General features: G+C 33.1%; 1 protein-coding gene and 1 long non-coding RNA gene across 3 annotated transcripts in view; one reads left to right on the forward strand and one right to left on the reverse strand.

Annotated features, from left to right (window-relative positions):
- Positions 1-24,493, forward strand: part of PRKD1 (protein kinase D1) — a 504,884-nt gene that overhangs the window by 167,013 nt on the left and 313,378 nt on the right. The window lies entirely within an intron of this gene.
- Positions 1-24,493, reverse strand: part of LOC141522196 (uncharacterized) — a 39,640-nt gene that overhangs the window by 319 nt on the left and 14,828 nt on the right. The gene's annotated exons all lie outside the window — the stretch shown is intronic.

The following is a 24,493-nucleotide window of genomic DNA, read 5'->3' on the forward strand; positions in this document are numbered from 1 at the left end:
CAGCATTGTTGTGATTCAGTCATTTCAGTTGTGTCTTACTCTTCATGACTACATTTAGGGTTTTCTTGGTAAAGATACCAGAATGGTTTACCATTTACTTATCCAACTCATTTTGCAGATGAGAAAAGTGAGGCAAAAGGATAAAATAACTTACCTAGAGTAACATAGCTAATAACTGCGAGGCCAGATCTGAACTCAGGAACGTGGCTCTTCCTGACTAGAAATAACATATACAACTCTAATTTATTTTATTTTATTTTTTTTAGGTTTTTTGCAAGGCAAATGGGATTAAGTGGCTTGCCCAAGGCCACACAGCTAGGTAATTATTGTCTGAGACTGGATTTGAACCCAGGTACTCCTGACTCCAAGGCTGGTGCTTTATCCACTATGCCACCTAGCCACCCCTCTAATTTATTTTTAAAAAGATTTTCTACTGTTTACTATTACAAGGGAATGTCTCCCTTGTCTGTCAAAAATACATTTTACTGACAATTCCCTTGAGTTCAGGGAATCAGATTAAAATGTAATTGGGGAAGATATAGCAAAATAAATGAAAATACTATAGAGCAAAGATAATGTAAAAATGTGTTTTTTCTGAGTGATTATCTGACTTTTAGAGATCCTTTTATACTGTTGAATTGTCCCAATTTCTATTTGAATGACACCTCTGATTAGAATGATCATCTCTTAGACCAAAATATTTAATAAATATTGGCTGGTTGTGTTATATTATTAAAAAGTCAAGAATGGAGGAAATCAATTCTAGCTTGGAAAGAAGAGAGTCTGGGCAGAATTCACTGATAATGTAGCTTTTAAAATGAATGATGAAGGATGGCTAGGATTTCAAGGAGTGAGGGAGTAGAGAGAGTGCAGTCTACCATGAAGTTCTTAAATCTTTCCATTGTGGTGGACCTATCTTAGATATCTGGGTTTGTCTTCTGTTAGCCTAGTCTTTGAGAATCCAAAGTCATCAACACCCTTATTGAGCACTGAAGTAGTACTTCAGTGTACAATTTAACCACTGTTTGCCTCATTGCTCCTCCCAGGGCATCATGAAGATTTGTGAAGAACACAAGAAGTACATACAAGAAGTGTCAGTGTACTTCAGTAAAAACTTGTTTGCCTCATTTCAATCTATTTGGTATGATGAGGATGAGCAAAGTAATAATAGACATCAGAGCTTGAAAAGAGAGACTCATACATTTGTGATGATCGTTAAATATTAAATAATGATAAGAGACAGAGTTTTTTCTTTGGGGTGCTTTGAGATATTTCAGAAAGGTAGAAATAAGGTTATAATTATAGAGCAATTATTATAATATATAGTTCCTTAATCATTAATCTTTTCATTAGAATATGGGATTGGGAATAGGTTTTATTTCAAGTGCTAGAGAGTGGGTGCCTCTCTATCTCTATTGGTTCTTATTGCAGTGAAAGCTCTTTGATATTGTCATTGTATGGGTAACCCTAGCTCTGACAAAACTCAGCCTTTCTAGGAATTATTAGACAGTCTGGATTCTAGATTTCATGTGTCAACATAGTCATCATTTTAAGGTCAACCCAGGAATATGATGAAATTTTCTGTATTAAGGAAGGCTAATCCTTGGAGAATATACACTCATTTACCATGGGATTTTTTTAAAACTTTAAATATATTTTATTTACCCTCTTTTTTCCTTTTTATTTATTTATTTTATTTTTTCATCCTCATACACATGTATATTTTTAAGTTACAAAATTTCCTTCCACTTCCCTTCCCACCCCGCCCCCCCCTCCCCTCAATGGCAAACAGTCAGGTTAGCATTGCACATATGTATTTTTGATAAACATGTTTACAGATTAGTCATTTTTAGCATGAGGAATTAGGATTAAAAGAAAGAGTTACTTAAGAGATAATTTCTAATAAAGTGTTCATCAGATTCTGAAGGGTTTTTTGTTTTGTTTTGTTTTTCTTCCTCTGGATTAGGATAACATTGTCCATAGCTATGTCTAAAACGATTGTCTTAGCTCTTTGAATTGCTGAGAGGAGCTGCTTCCATCAAGGTTGATCATCTCACAATGCTATAGATACATACACCACTTCTTGGTTTTATTCCCTTTGCTCAGCAATTAGATCCTGTAAATCACCATGCTTCTCTAGAGTCCAATTATTTATGGTTTCTTATAGAAGCACAATATTCCATGGTGTTCATGTACCATATCTTGTTCAGCCATTCCCAATTGATGGGCATACCCTCAATTTCCAATTCTTTGCCACTATAAAAAGAGCTGTTATGAATATTTTGCAACATGTGGGACATCCATTTTTTATGATTCTTCTGGATATAGGTACCATGGAGTTTTTAAATATTTCCATTTCTGTAGGACCTGTCTGATCTTATGCTCTAGGTTTTGAGAGCCCAAGGACATCAACACCCATTATCAGTTTCTGATGGAATATTTTAGTGAATAATATAATATTATGACCTGAATTTACTTCATCCAGTTTCTCTTTCACACAAGAATGTTCAGTATTTTTCTTAGACTAATCTAGTCAGTACATAAGTCTCCTTGTTCATTCTCTGTCTAACATTAGCTTTCCCTTATACTAGTTATTTTTAACACCCTTGTTTACCTCATATCAGGGCTCACCTAGTACCACAGAATTCAGTGCTATCCCTTCTAATTAAAAAATTACTATTCAATTGAATCATTCACTGAGTGACTCAATATACCTGAATGGAAGAAGACTCTTATCTCAGCATCAAGATTTGACCTAGAAGGGAATCTGGGTGATCATCCTCTTGAACTCCCTTACTTAACAAATGAGTAGATAGATGTTTAGGAAGGTTAAATGATTTAATCCAATTAGTAAATATTTGAGCCAATGTTCTAGTAAGTACTTCTGACTCCAAATCCAAGCTTGCTTAGTTATTTCTACAAATATCATGATGCCTTGTTCCTGAGAATTTTCTTAAGAAGCACATTTATCTTTTGCATCCTAACTTTAAAACCTACTAAAAATAGAACACACAAATATTCAAACATTTTTCTCAGTCAGTAAAGTATTAGGTAGGAATGGTAAGATAGACTATGTCATCAAAATCATGTGTTCTCATCATTTTTTGGAATGCCCTTATTTATCTTAATCTTATTTTCCATTTTTTAGAGTTTATCTAAATAGTTCTTAAATGTTATACTTCAGTGCAGAAAAGAAAATAAAAAAGTGTGTTGATGCAGCTCTTATAAAACATGAATAATTTTTCATTTGGTTTACCTGCTTCTTGTAGTACTTATTTGGAGTAGAGATTTGTTTATGGATTAGGTAATAGGTTTTCTAAGCCATGGACCTCTTAAATATTTCTTGCAAATAAAGATTTTAACTTTCAACAAGTTTCCCTCTAGTTCCTCATAAGCTATATATGTGTGTATACACATTCATATATATGCATATATATACACAGACACATATATGCCTATATTATGTCTTCATGTGTGTTTATATGTGTATGCATATATAATAGTACTTCACTATGTAGATCAAATATATCTTTCTGGGGCTTGTTATATTCTCTCTTACAGATATTTATTTCAATCAAACATGTCTTGATGTTCCTCATACATTGCTGTGCTACTGCTTCCCCATACCAGAAATGTACTTGTCCCTCACCTTTCCCTTCTCTCTTTCTTCACAACTCCTCTCATTTCCTACCTCTCCTCCTCTCCTGATTTCTCCAGCTGCTTCTATTTTCCTCCAAGTGACCTAGTTTCTGTTTTTTAATAAGCTCGTCTTCTCTCTCTCCTTCTCTCCCCACCCTCCAATGTATGATCTTTGAAGATAGGGTAGATTTTAATTTGTTTTAAAATTTCCAACATCTAGACCTAGTATGATGTCTGGCTTATACTGGTTGCTTACTAAATGCTCATTTCAAGTGTGAACTCAGACACATTATCTGTGTGATCCTGGACTAGTCACTTAGACCTGTTTGCCTCAGTTTCCTCTCTGTAGGATAAGCTGATGAAGGAAGTGACAAACCACGACGGTATCTTTGCTAAAAAAAAAAAAAACAAACCTCAAAATCATGAAGTGATGGACATGACTAAAAACAACACAATAACAAAAGAAAATGTTCATTTGACTTTTTCCCTCTCTGTATCCCAAGGATAAACATAGGAGACTTACCATTCTTAACCCTGATTTACAACTGAAAAAAATGAAACATAGCAGATTAGTTATTTGCCTCACAAGTGGCACTGAGGCATTGAGTTTCATTAGGAAGTCTATATTTACTTTAAATTTTTAGAGCATTTTTATTAATGTGAACTAAATATAAAGTTTTACAAATATAACATATGTGTATTCATATACATACATACTGAGGAAATCTGAATTTGATAAAATCATAAATTATCAAGTACATATAGCAATTTGATCTAATAGCCAGAAAAACATTTTTCCATGTAGTGATCATCAGGGAAAAATTAATCAATCAGTAAGAATAAATATTTGTTGAACTTCTAATATGTATAAGGCATTGTGCTAGGTGTTGTAAATGATTTAAATAAACAAAAAACAAAATCACAGATGCTATCCTCAAAGGACCTTATTATCTATATTGAAGAAATATGATACATATGCATGAAATATTAATCATGAATAATATTTAGTAGTATAAGTTGAGTTCCAAATCAGTAGTGCATAAATTAAATGCTTTGTCAGAGGCAGGAAGGATCATTATTAGGTAGGTAATATTTGCTTTATGGAAGAGATAAACTACACTTTGATGGGGAGGTGGGATTTGTTTGGGCAAAGGCAAGAGAAAGATCCTTCCCAAGGGGACACTTTAAGTAAAGGAATTGAGACAGGTGCCTATGGGAGATGGTGAATACGCAAAAATTTTTGAAGATTTGTGCTATGATTATTTGTAACTAAACTGTAGAAGGACTTAAATGTGAAGGGAAGAAATTTAGATTTTGCCATATAGGCAATATAGAATCATTTAGGTTTCAGATGAAGAGGATTTGGGGAATTGAAGTAATAAAAATTATTTTAAAGGAAAATTATTCTGAAAATAACAATCCGGATGGATTTGTATAGGGAGAGATCAGAAGAAGGAGGTCCTTTTATGAGGTTTTTTTTAATGTTAGTAGGCTGAGGTTTTTGTTTTTTTAATAGTGTTTTTTTTTTTTTTTTTTTTTTTGCTTCTTTGCTTTTGTTTCAACCTGTTATTTCAAAAGTTAGCAACTCCCTTTAAGGAAACTCCCTCTATTAATGTGGCACAACAGTTCCCCGCCCCCTGCAATTTATAGTTTTAAAGAGTTGTTTGGCAGCTAGGTAGCACAGATAATAGGGTGCTGGACCCGAGGTCCAGGAGACATCTTTTCTCAGGTACTTATAAGCTACATGACCCTGGGCAAGTTACTTAACCATGTTTGCCTCTATTCCCTCATTTATAAAATGAACTAGAGATGGAAAGGGCAAATCACTCCAGTATATTTGACAAGAAAATCCCAAAAGGGGTCACAAAGAGGTGGAAATGATTGATGTTCTTATTTTTTTTAAGGTTTTTGCAAGGCAAATGGGGTTAAGTGGCTTGCCCAAGGCCACACAACTAGGTAATTATTAAGTATCTGAGACCAGATTTGAACCCAGGTACTCCTGATTCCAGGGCCAGTGCTTTATCCATTCTGCCACCTAGCCGCCCCTGGAAATGATTGAAACAACTGGACAACAACAGCAGAATGAAATGTACATTTTCAGATACAACTAACAAGTTCTTGAGAACAAATTTCAACTCGGGTCTTCCTGCCTCCAGGTCCAGTGATCTCTACTCTGCCTCAGTCTGTATAGTATATCACCCTTCTGCCAGAGGGGAGAAACAGACTTCATTATTGGTAGGAGTCATTTCTGGTCATTGGATTCTGTTCTGAAATCTTTCTTTTTTTTTTCCCCTATACGTTCATTATTGTGATAATTGTGTAATTTGTTCTCTTTGTTCTGCTTACTTTTTTTCTTCATTTATAAAAATGATTCCAAATTTCTCTGAGTCCTTTATATTCAACATTTCTTATGGAATGCTAATAATATCGGTTGTCTAACTGATAAAGAATCAAAATATTTAATCTGCTTTTAATTCTTATTTTTTGCCCTTAAAGAATACAGTAATTAATCTTGGACACATTAATATATGACAGGGAATATAATATTACTTTTTCATTAACAGATTCTTGATCAGAAGAAAATAGAAAGTACTAAAAGTTTTAGGCAAGATTTTACAACTGAAAAGGCTTTTTAAGTAAATCATGCCAGCAATGGAATTTCAACTGTTGAATTGTCAAAGTGAATTAATCTGAGCATTTTGATGAACAGAAATTTAGCTAGGCCAATTATTTACTTTGCATGTGTAATGACAATTTTATTTAAGTTCCATTTTTATGTTTTATTTATAGTTTTCCCTTCTAAAAAAATGGGCCTTTTTTCGCTCTTGCCTAAATGGTTACTTAGTTTTTGATAGTATAATTCTCTATAAGTGGACACATTGTTATAACTGTAGCAAACTGTGAGCTCTTTGTATTCATATTTTCTTAAGACTGCATTATTCTGTCCCTTTTGTGTACTCTTATTTGTTTAGTTTTTCACCAATTGAGGGATACCATTTTTATTTCTTGTTCTTTGATACACAAAAGCATTGCTATGAATATTTTAATATAAGTGTAATCTTTCCATCTGTCTTTGAACTTTGGGGCATTTGTCTAGCAGTGGGATTTCTGCATCATAGGTTGGGAGGTATTTCCTAACTCAGTATGATTAACTAATATCTCTGGTGTTCAATAGATTAAGGAAAATAAAAGTCTGCTTTCTCATATATAAATTTTAAATGGATTGGATTAATTGGCTAACCATTTTGGTGTATGGAAGGAAAAGTAATCTGCAGTTAAATTCCACTAGGAAATAGGCAGTTAAAATGGTGCATACCATTCTATGCTGCCCAATTTATGAAAAAAAATGGGAACATAAATCTCTCATAATCAGAATCCATTTGCTTTGAAGTTTCCTCTAGGTTAAGTTACCATAAATAATGGGTACTTCAGCTGATATATTATGGAAAGACGGTCCCCCTACTATTTCTTATCCACTGTGATTGAATTTAAGGAGAAAGTCTTAATTTTTAAAATTACTGTTTTAGCTTTCAAGAGTATAGCTTTTTTACAGTTTCATTATATCTATTTTTGATAGTTTTTGTCATTAAAACATAGTTTTAGAGACAATGTCATTTAGTGATTAGAAAACTGGCCTTGAAATAAAACAGGTTCTAATCTCAGCCCTGACATATACGGGGTACGTGACCCTGGCCAAGTCATTTAATCACTAGGTATTCTTGGCAACTCTCTTAAGAATCTAAATTCAGTAGAGGTACCAACCTACATTGGGTGTTCCCCACATGATTAAAATCACAGGTCCCTATTTCTTTTCTTTTATAGTTTTATCCATATAACAGATTGTCTTCTTTTTTTAGACTCACAGTCTGTTAGATGTCTGAGGAACTTAAAAGATCAACTAATTAGACCTTTCTTTATATAGCTGAGGAAAATTAGGTCTTTTCTAGGTCCAACATTCTATGATTTATAGCCTTATAGTTATGGCACACACATACAATATTATAACTAGAAGAGCCATTAGAGGGTAATTGGCTCCACCTCCTTATTTTAGACAAGAAATTACAAATTCACAGATATTATCCAAGGTATCAAGGCAAGTAAGTGGCAACATTGGATTCTAAATCTAAGTCTGAAACCAGTCCCTGGATCCCAAATATAATCTCTTGATCCTATTATGCCATTATCCTATTATGGCAAACCCTTTTGGGGCAATTTGACTTATCCAGATACATACAGTAGATGTCAGCTTGTTTAATGTGATAGCTTTTTAAGTGCTTTTTTTTTAAACCTTTCTGAAATAATCACACTTGGGAAACATAGCCCTCCAAAATTATACTAACATACAATGATATAACTTTTTAAAAAAAATACCATGTTTTTTCTAGCATCTTTTAATAATAAAATGTTAGAAAATCTTATTTGACAATTTCTCACTCTTTTCGACACATTAACATCCTCTAATTTTACAATCTTTATTTCAGGTTCTCTAAGGGGAATAAAATTTTATTTTATGGCAAGAAGGAGAACTGACTTAGAGAAAGAAATCTACACAAAGGAAGATAAGACATGGAGAAGGGAAAGAATATATAAAATAGCATATCTATGCCTACAAAAACCCTTATTTATAATCATGGTGTATTGATTTAACTACAACCGTACAAAAAAAAGCCGCGATAAAGTTATTTGATTAATTTTTTTCCTGAAGTATAAGTGGATATAGTGTTTTGTCACACCTATTTTATATTTATATTTATAATATTTATATATTATATACATTACATATATTTATATTTATATAAATATATAATTATATTTATAATTATATTTATAATATTTATAAATATATAGAAATATAAATATATTTATAAAATTTGTTTATATTACAATGTATCCAAATCATGGAATTAATTGATCCAGCTGTACCTGAGAGCAATTCAGAATTATGTCCAAAGGACTATAAAATTGCACATAGCTTTTGATCCAATAATACCACTGCCAAGTCTATATCCCAAAAAAGAGGGAAAAATAGCTATTCGTACAAAAAATATTGTGATAGCTAAAAATTAGAAACCAAAAGGTCTTTCATTTGGGGATTGATTAAACAAATTGTGGTATATGATGTAATAGAATGTTATTGTTCTATAAGAAATGACAAGTAGGCAGATATCAGAAAAAGCTGGAGACTTATATGAACTGATATACAGCCAGTAGATCATTGTGCACAGGAACAACATTGTTCGATGAAGAACTATGAATGAATTTACTATTATCAGCAATACAATGATCTGAGACAATCTCAAAAGATTAATGATGAAACATGCTAGCTGCTTGCGAAAGAGGTGATATAATACAGACTGAAGCATTTTTTCACTAATTTTTTATTTTATTAAGTCTTTTTGTACAAAATAATTAATATTCAGAAGATGGATAAAATTGAGTATCAAAAAGTACACAGAATTCAGGAAGGATGAATAATGAAAATGTCTTTGGAGTTGATGACATGGAGTTGATCTGTGAGAGGAATTTCAAGAGTGATGGGAAATTAAGATAGCTTGGAAAAGAATTTGTATTACAGTATTGTGTATAAAACAGTTTTGGGATGTTTATCATAATTAATGTGTAGGGTGGGGAAAGGGAAGGAATGCAGAGAGAAATTTAGAACATCAATAAAATTTTATTTAAAAAATATATTTGGCAGTGACACAAATTGGTAGCATATTTTTAAGGAAGGAATTTTTAACTTCTTGTCTATTCAAGGATTCTATGGATAGATTTCAGAGGCTCCCATGATTTTGAATGTGAAAAAATTCTGTCTTTATTTGTAGATCTATGTATTTTATTTCATACAATTTTGAATATTATTCTGAGAAGGGGGGCTCCACAGACTTTACCAAATTACCAAAGCGTTCCATGATATGGAAAAGGTTAAGAACTCTTCCCTGGTATAGAAAGACTGAATGAAGGATATTGATGTTGTTAAAAGACTGAGGAGAGGGGTGGCTAGGTTGCGCAGTGGATAGAGCACCGGGCCTGGAGTCAGGAGTACCTGAGTTCAAATCCGTTGTTAGACATTTAATAATTACCTAGCCATGTGGCCTTGGGCAAGCCACTTAACCCCATTGCCTTGCAAAAACTAAAAAAAAAAAAAAAAAAAAAAAAAAAAAAAAAAAAAAAAGACTGAGGAGACTTGAGTATGTTTGTAGGGAGGATAAGAAGGAATCATTTGAGAGACAGAGATTTAAGGTCTATGAGGAAGATGGAATGTTTCTTACTCTTTTTTAAAGAAAGATTTTATTTATTTTGAGTTTTATAATTTTTCCCCTAATTCTTGTTTCCTTTCCCCACCCCCCACAGAAGGCAGTCTGCTAATCTTTATATTGTTTCCATGGTATACATTAATCCAAGTTGAATGTGATGAGAGAGAAATCATATCCTTAAGGAAGAAAAATAAAGTATAAGAGATAGCAAAATTACATATGCTTCTTACAATTACTGAGAAAATGAAAACTAAAAGAAGCCTTATTTAAATATTCAAATAAAGATTTATTGATGTGATATTCTTGGGTTTAAAGAATATATATTAGCTAATATAAGCTATCTATTTAAAAAATTGCAACTTAGTTTACATAGTATATAAGAAATATTTCTAAATTATCATAACTCTTGATTTAAAAATTTTAAGAACAACTCTCTTATAAACACTTATTGAACTTAGAGTAATTAATATGTCATTAAATACTTCTGTTCTGCTTCTTGTGGCAGTAGGACAAAAATTCACCAAATCTACTTGAGGATCATTCATTTTATCCCTTTGTCATTCACTACAGCACCTGTGCTAGAGGGTATATGAGAGGAGACCAATATATATTTGGGATTGGTTGAGTCTTTTATAGTAGGACTATAGAATCTTTATGATTATGATTATGATTATGATATGCAAGGCAAGGACCGATTTGCCACTGGTCTATTTCTTTTTTTTTTTCCAATAAGCAACTAGTCTTTACTATATTGTCTTATCTCATTACTTTGGAAATATATAGCTAGTTAATTGTGACCTCCTTAAAGAATATCTTTACTCAGTCATAGCGCTCTCATTTTAGAAAAACTAATATATCCTTTCTCACACAAGTGAACTTCCCCCATTAGATTGTAGCCTCCTTGAGGGTAGGGACTGTTTCTTTTTAGGACAAAGTCCATCACATAGGAGGCACTTAAAAATGTTTATTGGATTCGACTGGGAAGGCGCCCCCCTCTTATTTTTGGATATTGCTTATATTAATTCAACCTAAGAATAAAACATTTCTTTGGGTTAGATCTATATTCACATGATTATCAGTGATGATGCATCTCAATGTGAATGCTTATTTCTGTTTCTAAGATTATGAGTCCCATGGATTAAATTTTGAAATAGTCTATTATTTCCCCTCTGTATTCTGAGTTGAATCTACTATGACATTTAGAGTCATAACCACTATTTTCTTAGCAAAAATTTCTTGGAAGCACCTGGAGACTCATCACAGGGATTGCCATTGCTGTAGGGATAGATACTTTCCTCTTTTGTGAACAACACATTAATTACAGAACAGCTAGACCAAATGCTGTTTTGAGTACAGCTGTGTCCCTTAGGACTTTTTCTGTAACTCTCTGGAATATTTTCCTATCACTACCGGGTATACATTTCTAAAAATCATGTGTAGGAAAAAAATGCACATATATGAATAGCTAATTTGGAGTGGTGGTAGTTGCTTTCTATTAAAGTGCCCATCTTTAATTTTTAAACAAATTCAGTGAGAATCTATAGTTTCACATGATTTAACACATTTCCTTTTTAAAAAAATTCTGAACTTAAGTATAAACTAAATATCATCTACATAGCAAAAATAAGAATATCTGTTATGTACAGTTTGTTTTTCTTTTTAAGTATAGAATACCTTCATTTAATTTCAAAGCTATCCTGTTTGTCTATGATGCCTTCTAATCTATACATTTTAAAAAATATATGCTGTGTTCCTTCCTTCTTTTCTTTCTTTCTTAATTCATTCCTTTCATTCTTCCTTTCACATTTCCTTACCTCCTTACCTTCTTTATTTCCTTCTTGCCCTTTCATCCATTCCCCTCTTCATTTTTCTTCCCTTCCCCTTCTCTTTCCTTTCCTCTTTTGGTAATCTTATCCCAAGTTTCCCTCACCCCAATAATTTTTTTGAGCAGTGAAATAACAAAAGTCTTGTAAAATTATGGATAGTCAAGCAAAAAAAGCAAATTCCTATATTAACTTTGGTGATGTATTGTCTCTTTGTAAAGATTAGGTGCATCATCTCCCTGGTTAACATAATTTATCACTGGTTCTCAAGAAACTTGGTTGGTCATTACTTTGAGTGACGTTCTTAAGTCTTTCAAAGTTTTTGACTTTGCAATTTTGTTACTGTATAATTTGTTCTCTTGGTTCTGTTCACTTCTCTCTCCATAAGGCCTTACAAGTCTTCCAAGGTTTTTCTGAAAGTATTTCCATCTTCAGCACAAGCATATTTCATTATAATAAGATACCATAAATTCAGTCATTCCCAAATTTATGATATATCTTTAGCTTTCAGCCCTTTCTTGTAACCAAAAAACATTTAAGATGTTTTGGATTAATAGTTATTATTATCAGTGAGTCAGTGAGCTCCATCTCTACAGTGATTTTTTTTTTTTAGGTTTTTAGAAGGCAAATGGGGTTAAGTGGCTTGCCCAAGGCCACACAGCTAGGTAATTAATTATTAAGTGTCTGTGGCCTGATATGAACTCAGGTATTCCTGACTCCAGGGCTGGTGCTCTATCCACTGCGCCACCTAGCTGCTCCCCTACAGTGCTTTTCTAAGCTAATTTTAGAAATGTAGTTTTCTCACAAAACATAAAAAGCATATAAATGAAAAATTTTCAACTAAACATTTGAGTTGAATTAGACATTGTAGTCTAGTGCTTCTAACTTAGGGAAATGCTATTACAGTCACATTTCATTTCACTCCTCTTCCCCATTCTGGACCTTAGCTTCTTCCTATTGCAAAATCATAGACTTGGACTACTTGATCTCATTTCTTCCCAGCTTTAAAATTCCATGTTTTTATGATTTCTTCCTTTAAATGATCAGAGAGGAGAGTATCTTGTTAAAATTAAATTATTCACATTAATAAATCTGCCCTGTGTTATGCTTAACTGTCACTGTCTATTTCTAAGCAATTTTATGAAGATGGAGAGAGCATTTAATTGAAAAAATAGCATTTAATCTCCCAAACTGTAAAAATGGTAGCCTTGATGAATTCTTCTGGTATGGACATGACCTAATTCTTATAGGCAATCTAGTAAATCACAGATTTCCTAAATGAGAAGATTTGACAATGTGAATAATTTAATTCTACACAAGACAAACTCTAGCTTTGAATGTCTTCTTGGCAGACGGAGGCACATTAAGCCATGTTTCAATAAACATTCTCTCAGTGTGTGTGAGAAACAATTTGTAGCACACTGTATCCGTGTATTGGCTTTATGGCTACTGATTTTAAACAAATTTCAGATTAGCCTTATTGTCTAATCATATGTTTGGGAGGATGGGCTATTTATGAGATTTTAGCTTTCCAGATGCTCAGACAATGTGCTTTAAATACTGTATTCATAAACCATCCCCCAAAAGCAGCAGATTAGCTTTTTTAAACCTTTGAATTCAGAACAAATGTTAGAAAAAGGAACACTTGCAGAGCTGTGTAGTCTCAATTAGCTCATTAAAATATATTTATAAATGAAATAGACAGAAGAGCAAATGTCTGCACAAAACATTGCTACTTCATTGATTTTTTTTATTATTACAAAAGCGCTTTCTGTGAAATCTGTCAGCCTAGAGGAATATCTGAATCAGTTGTCTTTCTTTTTGTGTTTTGTTTATTTTCACTGATATGCAAACTCAAGTTATAAAAGAAATATTTTAGCAGTAAATATAAACTTCACTAAATAAAAAAAAACAACTACACGTGACTGAGAACAACATCTGGTTCCAAGAATTCATAATTCTAGGGGTTTAGTGGGAAAATTTATCTACTGGCTTGGAACAAGAACTTAGTTTTCTTCTAAATAGGAGGTTTCTGTCATGATGAAGACATAATGTGGAAAAGGGGCCCTATGCTCAGGTGTTATTTTTTGCAACAACTTTATGATTAAGCTTATATATTGCTAGGAGAAAGGCAACAGAGCTAGAGATAATATATTGTTTGTTGAACAATTCAGTACAGAAAGCTTTTGTTAAAAGCAGAAAACCATATTCTGAATGTTTACTATTCAATAAGCATCCACTGACATGTTATAATACTACCCTAGAGGCCAAATGTAGACATTTAAATAAGAAATCTCATATTAGAGTCTTTTATTCATATGATCCCACTACATAGTATCTGGGGATAGCAGTGTCTTAAAATTGCTGTGATGTGAATAGCTTCATCTCAGTTCAATTTCATAAACTTATCTGTGATTTTCCTAGTACCCATTTTTTCCAACCAAATCCATGATTTGAGTAGAAAGAAAAGAAGAAACTTTACTATCTTTTTCACTTAAATCATAATTCATAGGGCACAGATAGGGAAACAAGGAAAATGTGTTGACTGGGCATTATTTCAGATTCTGTCTTTGATATTTAAATCCTGTGTCAAGTCACTTAATCTTCCTGTGCCTCAGTTTTTTATTTATAATTTGAGGGGGGTTGAACTAGACTGCTCTGGAGTTCATTTCAACTATAGACTTAAGTTTTTTCGCTCCTGTCCAAAGTCAGTAACCTATGAAAATAAATTAACTGAAGGCCATCTAAAAGCAATATTTTTAATTGAAGTTTTTACAACTAGGTTTTTTTTTCAAGGCAAATGGGGTTAAGTGGCTTGCCCAAGGCCACACAGCTAGATAATTATTAAGTGTCTGAGACCAGATTTGAACCCATGTACTCCTGATTCCAGGGCCAGTACTTTATCCTCTACACCACCTAGCTGCCCCGATGTTTTTACAATTAGAAGCAAAGGACAGGGGGCGGCTAGGTGGTGCAGTAAATAGAGCACCAGCCTTGGAGTCAGGAGTACCTGGGTTAAAATCTGACCTCAGATACTTAATAATTACCTAGCTGGGTGGCCTTAGGCAAGCCACTTAACTCCATTGCCTTGAAAAAAATCTTAAAACAAAAGAGAAAAGAAACAAAGGACATATAACTTCATGAACCTCTCCAGACTTTAATTTACAAATTTACAATTTAACAATTCACAAAATTTGCAAATAAAAATTCATAAGTTTTTCCTTAATTCATATTATATATATATGGAGATTATATATGTATATGTTTATATTATCTTTGGAGAGAGAGATTGATATAGTCTGTAAGGCCTGCTGTCCATGAGTATTCCATAGTACTCTTTTCTAAATCCTTTTCTTGATATTTTTCTCAAGGAATATATTACTTTCATCCCTAGGCTGCTAATTTTCAGATTTGCTTATAGTGACCTAATCTCTCTCTTCATCTGTAGTTTTACATATCCAACTATCTTTTAAACATCTTGAACTGTATGTTCTATAGACATCTTAAAACTCAACATATTCAAAACTGAATTCATTATCTTTCCCTTGAAACCCTCTTTTTCTAACTTCCCTATTACTGTTGAGGCTAGTCATCCAGTTTTACTACTTAGCTGCCATCCTTGATTCCTCATGTTTTCCCACCCCACCCATGTCTGATCAGTTGTCCAAACTTGTTGATTTTACTTTAATAACAGCTCTCATATATGCTCTTCTTTCTTCTGACACTGCTACCATCTTAGTCTAGACCTTCATCATCTCTCACCCAAACTATTGCAATCAACTTTCTGGCTAGTATTCCTACCACACATATTTCCTCACTGCAGTCCCTTCTCTACTCAACTATCAAAGTGATCTTCCTAAAGTCAAAGGATGACCATGTTAACTTCTACTCAGTCAATTCTAGTGCTCCCTATAATTTCCAATATGAAATATAAAAATCTCTGCTTGGTATCCAAAGTCCTTCATAACCTTTTTTCAACCTTTCCACCTATTTTACACTCATTGTTTTGGGGAATGACAGTTCAGAGTGAGTGTAAATAGCAGTTGTTTCTGTTTTGGCCAGAAACCTGGAGGCTCCTTCCCCTTCCAGCTTGATTTTTTTGTGGGCAGGTCTTGGTAAAGAGGCCTTTCATTGCAACATTTCTTTCTTACCTAACCTTAATCACTGAATAGGTATTTCCTCAGTCAAACTTAGAGCTGATAAAGGCGTTACCTTAATGGTACTAGATGGCTTACAGAGGAGAAAGTGAGACTAGCTACTTTGCACAGCCCTGCCTCACTTAAATCCAATGTCATGGCATCACCTCTCTGATGTCATATTTCCTTTCAAGAATGAAGGACTGTGAGTCAGGAGTATTTTTCCTGATGGAAAGTTCTAGAATTCAGACAGTCCAAAGAACAGCTGGGGAGCCAAAGGGAAAACATCTAAACTGTTTATTCAGCAGCTGCTATTGCTGGGGACTACAGAGGATACAGGGACCACACAAAAATACACCTACAAATCAATCCACAAGTCCAGTAAGTCTCAAGTCCCCACTGTCTGCCCACAGAGCAGGGCATTTATAGGGGCATGGAACAAAGCTAGAATCAGACCAGTTTGGAGGATTCTGTAAATCTTAAGACATAAACAAGTTGTATAACAGTGACTAAGGGAATTCACATCTAGATCCATATATGGCATTTGTATCCAATCAAATGGCTTGTTTTCAAGGACAAACAACAGTAATAAACAATTTTACACCTTACTTACTCCTACATCCTTTATGGCACATTAACACTGATTTCCTTATTATTACTCAAATTAGACCCACCATCCTCCAACTTTGTACATTTTCCATACCTGTAATTATATTTATCTCTGCCTTCTGGTCTCCTTGACTTGCTTCAAGTTCCAGCTACAATCCCACCTTCTATTTGAAGCCTTTTCCAATTCCCTTTAATGCTCTTTCCTTCCCTCTGTTGATTTTTTGGAATTTATTCTGCATACATCTTATTTGTATGCAGTTGTTTACTTTTTGTCTCCTCTCTCTTACTTTCAACCCCTTGTGAACAGAGACTTGTCTTTTGCCATTCTTTGTATCCCCAATTCTTAGCATAGTGTCTATTATACAGTAGACACTTTATAAATACTTTTACTCACTGACTATGCAAAATATATGATTTATAAGGCAATTTCAAATTATTGTGTTATATAGCAGATCAGTTTACATAAGAGACATATAATTCAGTATAAGAAATATATTCTTATGGGGTAGCTAGGTGGCACAGTAGACAGCACCGGCCCTGGAGTCAGGAGGACTTGAGTTCAAATCTGACCTTAGACACTTAATATTTACTTAGCTGTGTGGCCTTGAGCAAGTCACTTAAGCCCATTGCCTTGCCGTGTGTGTGTGTGTGTGTGTGTGTGTGTGTGTGTGTGTGTGTATACATACACACACATATTAGATTCTCAATTAGTATAATGTACATTCCCTTACTCCATCCCAGATACACACACACACACACACACACACACACACACACACACACACACACACACACACATACTCTCTTCAGTTCCAAATTATGACTATTTAAGAAGATATAGATGGCAAAGTTAGGTTAAAAAATGGGCTGAGCAGAGACAAATGGGAAAAAGAAAGAGAATATAGGATAAAGTTAGGAAAATGAGAGAGAAGGAGAGAGAATGGGAGATATTTTGGATGAGTGTGTTGGTTGAACACTTACTAAGAAGTGTATGCTGTTTTGTGGGTCAGTTCTTTATATCAGTTGTTTTCTTGTGTATTTTGAAATATTGATTAGATGAATAGCTGTTCATCTCAGAACTTTAACTGCATTATAGTTTAATATTTATCAGTACTCATATACCAAGTTATCCTCAGGCTTCTACAATTATATAGTGAACACTCCATTTATTAATAATGATGATGCATCTAGCTCAATACCAACACAACAGGTGTCCATTATGGCAGAATACAACTAAAAAAAATCAAGGATTATAACAACTTGACTAGAGTCCTATCAATGGATCGATAGGATTGAGTTTAAAGTTTTTCTACTATCAATATAAATAAACTTTTGTAAAATAACTTTCACTTTCCTTTTAATCAAAGTGACCTGATGTAATTATCTTTTGGCATCTATTTTCTATGCACTGTATTAAGTTCATAATCTATTGCAAAATCTTCTTAGGTCCATTTTATAAACAAAATTGAAAAATCATTCTTGAAAAGTAACCATTTAAAGATTCTTCCCTGAATAAATGTGATTATTTAATAGACTACACTTTTAATTTTAATGGAGACAAAATTTGAAAATTCTCATTTTCAGAGAAGAAATTGACCATAGCAATTCCATTCTTGCCATGTAAGATAGCTCTACCTAAGGTCCTTTACCTGAAAGGACCACCTGTAGAGGCAAGATGGAGGTTAATTTCTTTCCTATTTAATTTTTTGGGGGTTTATTCAAAGAAGCCTGCCAACATGGATGCCAGCTGGAATGTGCTAATATCTCATCATCATTATTTTCAAATATTGGAGTGTTTACAGGTTTACTCAGCCATCTGAGGCTTACAGAATTTGGAAAAGCTGAATCTTATGCTTAAGTACCTACCAGATCTCTGAAAATAACTTTTTTCTTATCAAGTGACATGAGATCACACAAAGAGATTATGCCTGATAGGATGTATGTAAGATTGATTTTGCCCCTGTAAATTAATTTTCTGTGGATGACTTCAGAGACTAGGTTTTGATGTTGGTCCCAAATTGTAGCAGCCAGGAGATTTATCATGCATGAACTTCCTAACCCTAAACAATCTCTTGATAATTCATAAAGGGGAAGGTAAAGCCATCTCCATCAAAAGCATGTGAAAATATATGCTTTTGTGAATGTGTGAATGTGAATACTACTAAAATGACTACTAAAATAAATATTGAATATGAATCCAGCTTTTATATGTCATTTTTTGTTGAAAAAATCATAGAACCTGAGAGTTGGAACTTCAAAAGTCATATCCTCATATCTGAAGTTTCAAGAGACTGATTCATTCAACTTCCTCATTTTATGAATGAGGCTACTGAGACTTGATCTTCAGTGACTTGTTTAGGATTACTCAGATTGTAATTAGAAAAGTCTGAATTCTTATCTGGAATCTCGGCTTCTTTATCTCATGTTCTTTCCATTACAACCTGTTGCTCCCCAACTAATATATGAATAGAATCTCTTCTAAAATATCCCTAACAGATGGTTATATGTCCTCAACATAAAAACTGCCAGTTTGGGGGAATATATGTCCTTTTTAAATTATATGGACTTGATATTAAAAAAAAAGTTAGACTTTGGAGTGAGAAGAGAAATAAAAAAAGACTTATTTTCAAGTCTGTATTGAATGAGCATAGCAACCTTTTGCACAAAATTATAATTTTTCATTATTACCTTTCATAAATGGAAAATTGCAAAAGTTTGTTTTGGAAACTTGGACAAAGACACTATTTAGTTTCATTTGTACCAACTCAGTTTGATCCTTGTAGGCTTTGGCAGAAGGCAGCAAGTACGACAGAGGGTTGTTTCTATGAAACAGAATGAAGGAACATTTGGGTCCTATTATTTCAGTGTAAGAACTTTCCAAACACAAAATTGTCCTATTCTCCCTGTGGCTGATAACTTGCTTTAAATTCACAGAAACTGATTAAATAAGAACTCAAGAGCCTCAAGTACCGCATTCCGACTGTGCGTATTCTGATTACCCTAAAGTGCATGCAGTGTGTCCTGTCTAAGGAATGCATCAGTTTGTGAAGATAGAACTGTGGGAGATTTTGAAGTCTAACCTCACAATTCTCCATTAGGCAAGTCGAAATACACAGTGGAAAACATGCATGATTTTGCCCCAGCCAGTTTGAAGTTGACTATTCCTTGCATTTTTAGCAGGTGACTTTTCTATGTTAATAGTGAATCTAATTGGTATTATAAACAAGGCAAAAGGAAATCATTCAAATTTTGAAGCTTTTACTTTTTACTCCATCCTTTCTAATTGTTGTCTTATTTTGATGTCCCCATCAGTTTTATGAACCTAATCCTTTTCTCCATTTCAGTGCTAGATTTATGAAAATGAACAAGGATATGCACTGTAATTTAATTATTATGACACTCTGTTAACCATGGATCTAGTTAATTTAGATGTTGGTTTGATCTCTTGATAGGATTTATCTGATTTCAAGTCCATTTTATCAACTACAGTATTCATTGCATTAAATTGACCTTGAGACAGCTAGGTGGCACAATGAATAGAGACTGGGCCTGAAGTCAGGAAGACTCATAATCTTGAGTTCAAATCTGGTCTCTGATGCAAACTTTGGGACCCCAGGCAAGTCACTTAACCATGTTTACCTCAATTTTCTTATCTGTAAAATGAGCTGAAGAAGGAAATGGCAAGCCATTTAAGTATCTCTGTCAAGGAAACTCCAAATGGGGACATGAAGAGTAGGATATAACTGAAAGGACTGAAGAGCAAATAAATTTCTGCCATTGTGAACTTGTGACACATGCATACATTCAGGATATTAAGCAGAATATAAATTCATTGAGGGGGGGGGACTATTTCTGTTTGGTATTTGCTTTCTCAGTACTCACCTAGTGCATTGGATTGTAATTACTAGATCTTTAATAAATATGTTTGTTGAATGGAAATGAATATGTGGAATGAGCCTCAATTTGTAATTAATTTATAAAGTGGATATTATAATATTCACTCAATGACATTAAAACTTGCTATAAAAGAAGCACTTTGTAAGTTTTAAAGGATATAACTATAAAATGGTATTAATGGTCATTCTATTAAATTAAATTAAAATAAATGAATACTATGTGTAAGTTTAAACTTAGAGAAGTTAATTAACTTATTTGTTCAAGGGTTTGCTATTTTTTTATCTCTATGATTATAGGCAAAATACTTCATTTTTCTTTTGCTAATTTTCCTTCTATGATTCCATCTAAAACTGTAATTCTATTTATCCTTGAATCTATATAAATTACATGCTAATTTCAAAATCAGGATGATTTTATATTTCTTTCTTTATATAATTTTTGAGTCCTAGCTTCCTGTCCCTGTCTTTGTCCCTCTTCTTCTCTCTTCTTTTACCTCTGTCCTTTTTCTTTTGTCTCTTTCTCTTTTCCCTTATTTACTTCTTTCACTTTTGCAATCAAAATGAGTAATTACTCTTTTTATCCATAATATTAGGGGCAGAATATGTTTCTTCACTCCACATCTCTCATGTGTCAAATCCTACCTATCCTTCAATATCTGCCTCAAATGTATGGTGGATTATTTCCTAAACCTTCAAATGATCTTTTTTTTTTTGTCAAAACACTTTCTATATCTTTTAGCTTTATATTTAATTTTATGGCCAGTTGTGTAGATTACATCTCCCCCAATAGGGACAATGAAGTTTTTAATCTCCCCAGTGACAAACACAGTGCTATGCACATAATAAGTGCTTACTGAATAGTTTGACAATTTTATTGACAATACTCACAATAGAAGTCCTGTAACTATTGTATAGAATAGAAGTCCTGTAATTACAATATAGCTATTGCATAAAAATGAAATTTTGCTTTTTATTTTTAACTTCATATTATTTCATAAATTTTTTTCTAGCTTCAACATTCCTCATTTTTGTCCATCTTAATTGCATGATGGCATTTTTATCATTTTGATATATTTTAAGTGCTTCAATACATTATTCATCAAAATTAATTTATTATAATTTATGTGAAATTTAATTTAAATGTAAATAGTTACTAAGCAAATTTAGTTGCTTCTATTGGTTCTGAATGTTGTGTTTCTAATAAGACATTTAAACCTGAAGGTAATATGTTAACTTTAAAACTAAGGAACCTGGATTCTTTTCTCACCTCTGATGTATACCTGGACATATGAGTCTATGCAAGTCACTTAGAGCTCCCTGGGCTCTAGGTAGCTCTTGAAGAGTTTCTGCATCTGTATTATGGAAAAGGTGCTTCCTAGAATTAAATGGAATTAAGTAAGAGATGAAGGAGTTGAGGGAGTTTTCCATACTTGGGAATGCCTTATTCTGATGAAATCAAAGATCTAGTCCTTATCCCCCATTTTAAATTCACTTTTTAAAAAAATAAAGCGAAAATTTGTTGGAAATTTTTAAAAGTGAATTGTTTATTTTTTTAAAAGTAATATGCTGCTACAGATGAACAAATGTCCACTTTGACATGCCAGGAGTTTTAACCAAACTACGGAAGTATTTTCGAAGTTGTCAGAATTATCCAAGAATATTCTTCCAGGTGGTTGGAACATTTACTACCTTCACTACCAGGATACTTTCTAGTTATACACCAACAAAACTGAGAATTCCATTGTTAGAGTAACATATTTTCATACTGGTGATAAAAATGACAGATATTGTGTGCCTAATTGTGGGCTAGAATGTTAGCTATCTTTAAACTGGTGTTTGATTTCTTTATCTAGATTCTGCTCAATTTAGTATGAGATGTTATTTATGAACAGTTCCTTTTCTCTTCCAGAAGATTCATTATAAGGTCATCCTTTTTACTGTCCAGATTGAAGCATTAAGATAATTATTGTTCCTGGTTAACATTTGTCAAATATCAAAGGCATGTTCTAATTGAATGTTTTTGTTCACTATCTTCAAAAGGCATTAAACTAGAAGAGCAGTTTTGCTGTTTTCAAAGAAAAAGAATGGGACAGTAAAAATCACATTTAGTTTAGAGTTACAATGATAAAGTTCGAATTCTGTCTTTCCTATTCATTCCTTGTGTGACCCAGAAAAAAAGGCCACAGTTTTCTGGGTTTGCCTCAGTTTTATCACCTATAAAATGAAGAGTAGATTAGCTGACCTGTAAGATCCCTTGTAACTAGATCTTGTGATTTTATAGTATACATTGAAAAGGTGACCTGATAAAGAATCCTAGTTTGAAATTGGAAAAAATGGGTTTAAGTCATGGTTGTATTAATCATTTCCTGTGTAACCTTGAGAAAGTCACTTTCTTTAGTTCTTAGTTCCCTTATTTGTAAAAATGAGGCAATTGTACTAAATAGCTTCTAAATTTTCTCATATCCTAATGATGATCCTTTAATAAATTATTCTAGAAAACATTAACCCACTCTAGAGATTTCTACTGAATACCAACATCATTTATTGGTTGAAACAATTAAACTTGTTGTTCTGAAATTATTTTGAAGTATAAGGAATACTATCATCTAGATGATTGTATGCCATTTATTCAAATGATTCCATAAGGAAAATGGATTGCTTACAATAGTGATCTGAGAGGCAGATAATGCTGGTGATAAAGACTTCAAATTCATCATAAAATTATTAAAAAATATTTTAAGGGGGTAGGAGAATTAGATGCACTGAGTTAGTTGTGAAGGCTGGTTACTCTCCAGAGTTCTGATTATAGGTATCAACATTTCAGTAAAGAGGATGGATGATTGCAACACACTGGAAATAACTGTAGGTGGTGAAGTCAAAGTGTTTAAAAGGCTTCTCTAACTGTGAGAGTCTATCTTGTTGAGGATTTGATTTTTTTTAAATAAAAATATTTTGGATTTTATTATTTCTTCAAAGAAGGAATACATTTAGGTATTAGTTTGTCATCCATTTATATTTTTATATTTCTGCATAAAGAGATATTGACATTTCAGAACATGACCATATTTAAATTTATATCTAATTAGAGCATGAGAGGCCTTTCATGTAAAAATATGTGCCATTTAAATTAAGCTTATAACATCTAGGACATCATGAGCTTATTAATATTGTTTCCTTTTTAGAGTAAGCCTTATTTAATATGCTAGTTCATCATGTTAAGGTAAAATAAAAATTTAACAGTAGTAACTAACAAATTAATATTATTTTGTTTACCTGTTTTGTTTACTCTTCTTCCTTACTTCTGCCTCTTAGATTCCCTATACCCCAGAAGTTCAACCTTCTTGAAGAATACTTTCACAATTTTCCCATTTTTTTTTTTAGGAAAATTTCCCACCAACACAGTTATGGGCCTATGTTTATTGTGAATGTTTTTCCCTTTTAGCAAAATATAAATTCCCTGAGAATTGGAACCATCTCACTTTTGTTTTGCATCCCCAATGGCACCAAAGACAAAGCAGAAAGGTACTTAAGAAGTGCTTTTATATTGATTGCTTGATATGAGACCTATCTTGTATAATATAGTAAGTAATGCCAGTTATGATGCTTCTCTTCAGTGAGTATTATTGTGTGACTAGCAGACTTGCTTTCACCAGTAAAACTTTAAAGTTAGCAAAATAATTGGTCTACTATGTGACAAATCCATTCCTCAGTCCTTTGAACACAAAACCCTTTGAACACTGAATTGTGGTTTGTATGTTGTCTGTCTAGATCACACTGTAGCTTCCATTGGTGTGCATATATTTGAGGCAGCCACAAATTAGAATTGGTCAAACGCCAAAATTAACAACTAGAGTGAGAAGCTTTGTTGCAGGTTTAAAAGTGATGTTAGTCACTTTTATAGATAACCCTATGTTTCTGGATTTATTTTATTGGAAGAAATAGTTTCAGGGAAGATCTGTCTACTCCATGAAGCCCATTTGTTTGCAGTATTTTTTAACTTGCTAGTGCAAGGCCCTCAGTGTGGAGTGTACTATTTGAAAGTGGCATGGAGATTGGAAGACCAGCCCACAGAACCTCCTCAAAGGAACTCAGTGACTAAATGTGCATTGGGACATCTTGGGCCTTGAAAATCA

Source organism: Macrotis lagotis, chromosome 4 (assembly GCF_037893015.1).
Source record: "Macrotis lagotis isolate mMagLag1 chromosome 4, bilby.v1.9.chrom.fasta, whole genome shotgun sequence".
NCBI classification, from domain to species: Eukaryota; Metazoa; Chordata; class Mammalia; order Peramelemorphia; family Peramelidae; genus Macrotis; species Macrotis lagotis.